We start from the raw sequence: 8,687 nt of genomic DNA on the forward strand, positions 1-8,687 counted from the left end.
TGGTATTATCATGTCCATAATTGCTCAGAGAACTAAAGTGACTCATTCAGTCAAGGCCACACAGTCAACGATAGAATCGAGAACCAAGCTCTGTCTGCCTGTGACTCTGGAATCCAGGCCCAGTGCCACGTACCCACTTCTGCCTATTATGGACGAGAGGAGGTGGGGGCAGGAGGAGGTGGGAAGGAGGAAGCTGAGAGAGGGGGAGAAGAGAGAGCAGAGGGAGGGAGGGAGGCGGAGTTGGAGGCTCTAGGCCTGCCCTCCTCCCCCTCTCCTAGAGGCTGCATCCTTGGGTCCTGGGAGTCTAGAAGCCCCATTGCAACAGTCTTGTCAGAGTGCCCTGGTTTGACTTTGGAGGAAGGAGAAGAGAAGGCAGACTTTCACAGCTAAGGATCCTCTCTGATGGGGCAGGCAGGGCTCCTTGAGGACTAGAGGCTGTAGGGTGAAGGGGCGAATCCTGAGCCTAATGACCAGGGTAGCCATGCCCTTTAAGATGAGGACAGAAGAAAAAACCACATCAACCTCATGACCTCTGTAGCCCCGGAGAGGGGCTCAGCTAGAGACCAAAGGGAGCACCAGAGACATAATATCTGAAGGGTATAATTTGGTTAAACGTTATTTTAAGAAAAAAAAAAAGAAACCTTTTCCAGAATACAGAAATTATTTCTTTCTAAGGGTGGAACTCCTGAAATTTTCTTTCCTCTGTTCAGATAGTCTATTCTGTGCCCATATTACAGTGGATATAGTTCCCTTTATTTTGCTTGATTTGGAGGACATTATTCAAAGCTGCTCCCCACCACTCAGTGGATGGATGGATGGATGGGACAGGTGTAGCTGTGGCCACTGCCGGGAGGGGCTGGTTCTCCTGTGAGCACAGATGGCAGGCGAGCTACTTACTCTTCACAGGAGGCACGTTACCTCAGCTGGGAGGGAGCCAATCTGGATTTCTGACTTCATTTTTACCTTCTTTCCAGCTCTCAGCTTCCCAGAACTCTACCAGAGTTTTGATAGCTGCAGAAGGAGTTCTATGAGGCTGTCTCTTCACCCAGGCTCTCAGGGGTATGGGCTTTGTGAAAACCTTCCCCTCGGTAGGAAATAGGGCAGACAGGATGTTGGTGCTAAAGCAGCCCGAGCCCAAGTCAGCCCGGGAGGCGGGGGCATCCTGTTGTGACCTGCTGGGCCCAGCCACCAGGCCCCGGCACTGGGACGGGGGTAGCAGGGCCCGGCCCTCAGAGGGGGTGACGGCTGGCTGCAGACCAGGCAGGGACTCTGGCAGGAAGAGCCTCTGGCCTCTGTCATCAGCTGGGCAGCAGCATCTTGACTCTGAGGGGAACGTTCGAAACAGGAAGTGGTTTTGGATTCAGGAACAGGAGTCAGCCTACAAGGGGAAAGATGAGAGAAGTGAATAAGAGCTTACAGTCCCGGCCAAATGGGGCCCAGGGGACTCCCCGTTCACCGGGAAACCTGTGAGAATGGAGCAGAAGCCTGGTCACTCAGACTGAGCTGGGGAGCTTCCTCAGGACCATGTGAGTCATGAACGCAGATGTTCATCTTCCCTCTCCCACTGCCCAGATGGGGCTCTTATCCACTGGGCGATGGTCCTGGGAGCAGCAGCTAAAGCGGGCAGCTGCAGATCTCCAGCCTCTGAAGAAAGGCCTGGCTCAGGCATGCAGAGACTGACATCTTCAGCCTCACCATATGGATAACAAGGTGAGAATCTCAACTTGAACCTGTCCATCTGATTTTCCCCTCCACAGTACTGGGTACTGACAAAACACTTAACTAGCATTGACTCTATTCATTCACTTTTTAAATTCAGCAATTGCATTTCCTCATTCCCATGATGGATAGCCCTTAGAAAAAATGAAAAAGAGAAAACCCAGGTACAGCTCAGTTGCATCTGACTCTGTGTGACCCCTTGGACTGTAGCCCGCAGCCTGCTCTGTCCATAGAATTCTCCAGGCAGGGATATTGGAGTGGGTTGCCATTCCCTTTTCCAGGGGATCTTCCTGACCCAGGGATCAGATTTTTTAACTTAAGAACCACCAGGGAAGCTATCTCCCCAAGGGGACAAGCTATTACCTCCCACTACAGCCACCTCCCCCTTTCCTGGCTCTTGGCAGGCGGAGATGCTGTTGAGTCTCTGCCGTCTCTCCCGCTGAGCCCAGAGGAGTTGATAATGCTCAGCAGAGCTCTGCAGGTCTTCCTCTCTGGTTGCTCAGTGCTTGCCAATGTCTGTGTGATTATGTGAAAGGATGGACAGAAAGCAGTGCTGCAGGGAAGGACCATGCAGAACAAAACTGTCCTCTTATCTCTTGCCACAATAATACTGTTCAGCTATGGCAGGCTTTATTTCCCAAATATGGTCCCAACAGTACCTCTCATTCTATATTCTCTTTTGAATCGTGATCTTGCCATTTCCCCCATTAAGAGATAACATCTATTTATTTTTTAACATCTATTCCCTCTTGAGTATGAAAGGACCCTATAACTGTTTTGACCAATAAAATATGGAGGAAGCAATGCCATCTGTAACTGGCATAGCCTTAACCTGGCCTGGCAGCTTTCTCTTCCAGCCCCTGGGAACCCAATGGCCATGTTGTGAGAAACTCAAGCCATGTGGAGAGGTCAACACCATGAGGAACAATCAACAGACCCAGCTGAGCCCCCAGATGACAGCCAGTATCAAGTGCCAGCCATCCACATGAGCCATCTCAGACACCCAGTCTGGTTGAAGCTTCAGATGACTGTAGCCGCAGTTGACAATGGACTGTCATCCTGGAAAAGACCCCATGTGGAAATCGCCCAACTGAGACTAGTCAAAGCACAGAACCATGGAGATCATAACAAATCGATATATAATAAATTGTTTTACACCACTAAGTTTTGGGGTGCTTTGTTGCTAGTAATAGATAGCTAGAACAGAAATAGACTACCCCAAATGTATGTCTTAAAACAACCACCATTTAATATTTCTCATAAGGCTCTTGGCTCATCTGTCTTCAGGCAGTCAGCTGGGGGCTGGCTGTTCTGTCGTGGTCTCCGTTGGGATGAGTCAGTTCTGATGTATGTGACCTCTAGTCCCCTGGCAGACTAACCCAGGCCAGTTGCAGCATGGTAGCAGGGGTGTGACAGACAAAGGAGAAGATATAAGGCTTCTTAAGACCTAAACTTAAAGCTGGCATGCTATCAGTTCCACTAAATACTGTTCAAAGCAAATCTCAAGGCCAGCACATGCTCAAAAGATGTGGAAATCAAATCTATTTCTTGATGGGAGGAGTCATGTTACCTAGGGTGTGGATACTGGGTGGGCGGAGGTTGTGGCTGTTTTGCAGCCAGTCTATTCCCACATCCAATGAGGATGTTAAGAAGTTTGCTGGGTATTGTGAACTAAAAACTCTCCTTTGTTTTGACTGACATCTTTAGTTAGATCTCCATCATCCAATATTACTTTTCATTCTTTTAACCTTCCAGCCTCTACATGGAGGTAAAGAGAAAAGGGTCCATAAGGAGGAACTTTGGGGCTGCCAGCCACCCTTGTCAAGTGCTCTAGTTTTGTGGTTTTCAACTGGCACTCTGCAAAGCCTGGGCTTCTGTGGTGGCTTTTTAGCAGATACCACAAGGGGAGTGAATGTGTCTAAGTGTGAGGTCCCTGCCTTAACCAGGGCAGCTTAGCTCTGGCTTTGTGACTTTCTTTGGGGAAATGTTAGCCAGCTTTGAAAAAATAAAATAAAAATATTTTCAACTTCATTGAAACAGACCAACTCCTCTCTCTGATAGAAAAGCAAACAATCTTAGTGAAGTGAGTATCTACTCCAGGTTGCCCAGCAAATGAATATCTTGGCTGGAATTAGAACCCCAGTCTGCTGATCCACTGTTAATTCCAGAGCTAGATCTCCTAGCTTTTTCTCTCTTCTTCTCACTGGGTTTGAGACGGAAAGGGATTGCTGTAGCCTAACGGATAGAGTGGAAACTGACACCTTAATTCTACCTCCCCCCAATGTGAGAACATTTGTACCCCTTGAGCTCTGAGCCTCAGTGACCTCCATTACACACACACACACACACACACATGCCCTTATGTGATCCCTCCAAGACTCAGTCCCCAGAACCATAGACAATTCAGGGTATATCTGGCAGGCAGACAGGGCTAGCTGGTCAACCTCAGGACCAAGACGTACACACTTGATAGAGTTGACTCCTACAAGCGCAGATCGAGCTCCATCTGGGAGAAAAGCTCATTTCTCAAGAGGAGTCTTGGTCTTGCTTGAAGCCTGTGATCTCCTTGTTCTCCTTCCAGTGTGTGTTAGTTCCATTTCTCCCTAAGTTAGATTTTTTTTAGGACATGAGCTATTTATAGCTCCTCCTAAGCCCTTTCCAGTCTGTTTCCTGTTCAAGTACTGCATTAGTCACCAGAAAGTGTCTCAGGCAATCTCCAAATCCCTGCCTGATCTCAGCAATAGAGAGCAAGGATGCTAGTCAGACTCGGTGTGGTCCTGGTGGGGAGGGGAGAAGCAGGAGGCTGGAGGCTGGGCAGGGAAGCAGAGGGAGAATCTCTTGTGCCCCATTCTCTGTGGTATGAAGCTCAGAGTCCTTATGGCTTCCTGGAGCTTACGAAGCCCTTAGAGACACAGAAGCCCTGCAGAGGCACCTCCATTTGGCTGCATATTTTTGCCATTACTTGATGACCTATTTGCATGCAGCTCCTTGCAGAGAATTTCCTCCCAAGCCATATACGGTGATTTCATTGCACCACAAACTGAGGTTTCTATTTGCAGTCATGATAGAGGCTCCTTCCTAACTCCCTCCTGCCTATTCCTACATCTCTCTCTCTCTCTTTTTTTTTTTTTTTACTATAGCCTGCCCAGCTGCCTCCAAGCTTGGGTCTCACCAAGTGTATTCTGTCCCAGGAACTTAGCAGCTGCCTCTGCAGGGAGGGCCCCCCAATCTGAGCTGAGCTGAGCTTTTGTACCCACAGAGCCAAGGAGCAGAGATCTCTGAGGCCAAGGGGAGGAAGGGGCAACTTCAGACAAGGGAATGGGCAAAGGGGGCAGTAATCAAGATCGACTTCTGCAATTCCCTAATGAAGGCATTGAGTACAGGGCTTTTGATCCTGCCTTGCTGGGGACAAATGAGAAAAAGGTGGAGGAAAGTCTGAGCTTCCATTGGAATAGCAAGTCATCAAGTGACCAGCATCCCAAGAGACTAGAACAACTGTAGCCTCACCACTCCCCCAGGCCCCAAACAAGAGGACCCACATGCCTTGAACAAAGTTCCTGGGCTTCACTGGCGATTCAATCTAGGCTCTCCTCAGAGATAGTGGCCTTCTCAGTCCCAGCTTCATCATTACTCATCTCAGAACAGCAAAGTGTCGCCTACTACCAACCCATCATGGGCACCTGCTTTATTTATGCCAAGTTGGTTTATTATCATCATTGTTGTCAACTTCATTTATGCTGAGTGTTGTGGAAACAAACACCCCAAATCCTCAGAAAAAGTCCTGGTAAGAAGCTGCCGGAGCTAAACACAACCCCTCCTGGTTCCCTCAGAGAGCTGGCACGCATGCCAGCCACCTGAGCAGAGGAAATGGGGGAGGAGGTGGAGGAGGAGGAGAAGGAAGCCAGACATGAGACTGCATACCAGGCGCCAGCCCGGGCCAGGCATATCAGGGCTACTCCTCAGCTGTGATCCACACCGGCAATCTGGTACCACTCTCTTGATTTCCGTTCAGTTTCCATCCTAGGAAATTCATTACAGACTGTCTCCCCCAGAACACACTCGATTACATCCTTGGGGATGCAGGAGCCCAGAAGATGCAATCAGGGCCAGCTGAGTCAGGCTTTCTCAAGGATGAGATTGCTTCTGCCGGTGCTGGTGGCTTGGGACTTACTGCTGGAGCAGGGCAGGGATGCAAGTCCAGGCAGGGATGTCCCTTCTCCGGGACCATGATGGTAGATTCTGCAATTGAGAGCATTAGAGGGTGAAGCCCTTATCTAAGCTCTTCTTAAAGCCAGGCCTCTCATTCTTTCATTTTTTAAATTCTGAGAAGTAACATGCATACAGAAAAGTGCACAGAATCTTTTATATTCTAATAAATAACTATAAAGCAAATGCTCATGTCATCACCACTCACATCAAGAAATAAAACATTGCCAGGACTCTGAAGCCCCTGGTGTGTCTCTGTTTTATCACACTTTCCCTCTCCCTGAGACTTATAACACTTACTGCCTTTTAGTTTTACCACTTAAGTTTACATTCCTAAAGAAAATAGTTTTGCCTGTTTTGAGCTTTACATAAGAAGAATCATTATTAGATTCAAATAGAACCATTATTTTGTTTGGTTGTGTTTCTGAGAATCATCTATAGTGTCATGTGCAGTTGTAGTACCCTTGTTTTCATGGCTATATAGTATTCCACTATATATATGTCAGATTTATTTATCCATGCTACTGTTGGTGAACACTTGAGTTGTTTTGACCGTCATCACAATGCTGTTACGAGTGTTCTTGGTACGTATAGCCTAGTGCTATGTGCATGTATTTCTCCAGGGTTTGTATCTAAAGGAGGAATTGCTGGGTCAAAGGATGCACATGTCTTCACCTTTACTAGCACTAGCAAATGCACTAGCAAATGATTTTCCAAGTGGTTGCCTGCCTCTTGCCTTGTCTCTGTTGCACAATTGTAGCAGCTATGCTGAGGGAAGGAAGCCAGAGGTTCAGAATTGCTGGTCCCAAGAGATGCTCTAGGAGGGAGAACTTCTATTGGGAAATCAACCTGTGTGCACCTTTGTTTCTTTCCATGTCTCACTTATGGGGCCTGTCCACCTCGGCCTCACTGGCCCAGCCTCCCTGAGAGCTCCCCCTGAAAATATGACAGTATTAGTCGATCAGTCATGTCCGACTCTGCAACCCCATGGACTGTAGCCTGCCAGGCTCCTCTGTCCATGGAATTCTCCAGGTAAAAATTCTGGAGTGGGTAGCTGTTCCCTTTTCTAAAGATCTTCCTGACCAGGGATGGAACTGGTGTTTCCTGCATTGCAAGCGGACTGTTTACCACCTGAGCCACAAGGAAAGCCCTGACAAGTTGAGCCAATTACTTCCCTGACCTCACACACATTTCATATGGTTCCCAGATTAATCTAGTCAGGACTTGGCAGGAGCAGTTGTTCTCTGAAGGCTGTTTCAAGGGGTACTGGGACCCCAGCCATGAGACAGGAAGCCAGGGGCTGCAGCAGGGCTGGTGGCAGGATGGCACTGTTATGTTTGGGATCTGAGGGTCAATAGTTCCTCTTGGCAGCCTGGAACAAGCAGGGAGCACTAGGCCCAGAGACCAAGGACAGACCTATGCTGCCTTCAGCATAGCATCCCTCTCAGGGATCTTTATATGGAGGCAAAAATCCCAACTTGAATACTCTTGAACAAAAAGGGATTGGACCATAAAGAGGGCTGAGCACTGAAGAACTCATGCTTTCAGTTCTTGGTGGTGGTGCTGGAGAAGACTCTTGAGAGTCCCATGGACTGCAAGGAGATCAAACTAGTCAATCCTAAAGGAAATCAACCCTGAATATTCATCAGGAGGACTGATGCTGAAGCTCCAATACTTGGGTCTGACGTGAAGAGCCTACTCTTTGGAAAAAAACCTGATACTGGGAAAGATTGAGGCAGGAGGAGAAGGAGATGACAAAACATAAAATGGTTGGAGGGTATCACCAAATCAATGGACATGAGTTTGAGCAAACTCCAGGAGATGGTGAAGACCAGGGAATCCTGGCATGCTGTAGTCCATTTGATCGTAGAGTTGGACACAATTTAGGGACAGAACAATTGACTAGTCACAAAATAAAATGATAGGCCTGACTTCAGAAGAAGCTTGTTTCAGAAGTTCCAGCAATGTCTTCGGTGGAATATCTTGCCTTTGCTTTAAGAGAGTCAGTAGTTGCTAAGACATGATAAGATGAAGCTCCATAGAAAAGATAAGATTCCAGAACAGGAATGGAAATCTGCTGCCCTGGCCAAGGCCATGTCTCTGCAGGATCTATAACTGGAGACAACTTGGGGAGTGACTCCCCATTTCTCAGTATAGTGAGTGCCCCCAGAGTGTTCCTAGTGCCTGGGGAACCATTCTTAAAATTGGAGATTGGCAGACTCACACCAGCTCTAGTGAAGGATGTTTGCATCCTCAGATTCTTGAAAAAATTAATGTATTATTATCTTGACCATCCATAATAATAATAATAATGTATTTTTATTCTCAGAGAAGAAAGAAAAAGTGAATGTTCTTACTAGACATGGAAATTATATTTTCTTTCCTCGACGTTAGGAACTGAGGTCTGATTTGAGATTTGGCACTACTTCCAGGTAGGTGAGGAGTTTAGATGCTAAATGCTGTCAGAATTTCTGGGACGATTCTATACTCTGTGAGACCAAAGGGACAGAATATTGAAACTCAGGGCTGTTTCAGAAATCTTAGAGGTACAGTAGCTGCTTTCAATAACATTTATTGTTTTTTTAAATATAGAAATAAAGTAAAAACCAATTGGTCCAAAATTCCACAGATGTGATAGCCTCTTGGGCATTTTTCGAAAATAACACCTCTGCATGTTATTTGTATAGAACAATATAAGACGGAAACACAAAATCCTCTTCCTTAGTCTCCCCTTCCCACTGGGACCCATCAGCCAGTTTCTT

The 8,687-nt window shown here is 47.2% G+C and overlaps 1 long non-coding RNA gene across 1 annotated transcript; it reads left to right on the plus strand.

The window, feature by feature from the left end:
- Positions 1 to 1,189: 1,189 nt before the first annotated feature.
- LOC133048358 (uncharacterized) lies at positions 1,190 to 2,883 on the plus strand. Its single transcript, XR_009691035.1, has 2 exons — positions 1,190 to 1,710; positions 2,564 to 2,883. It is a non-coding gene; the product is annotated as an uncharacterized LOC133048358 (long non-coding RNA).
- Positions 2,884 to 8,687: the final 5,804 nt, after the last annotated feature.

This window comes from Dama dama, chromosome 1 (genome assembly GCF_033118175.1).
Source record: "Dama dama isolate Ldn47 chromosome 1, ASM3311817v1, whole genome shotgun sequence".
NCBI classification, from domain to species: domain Eukaryota; kingdom Metazoa; phylum Chordata; class Mammalia; order Artiodactyla; family Cervidae; genus Dama; species Dama dama.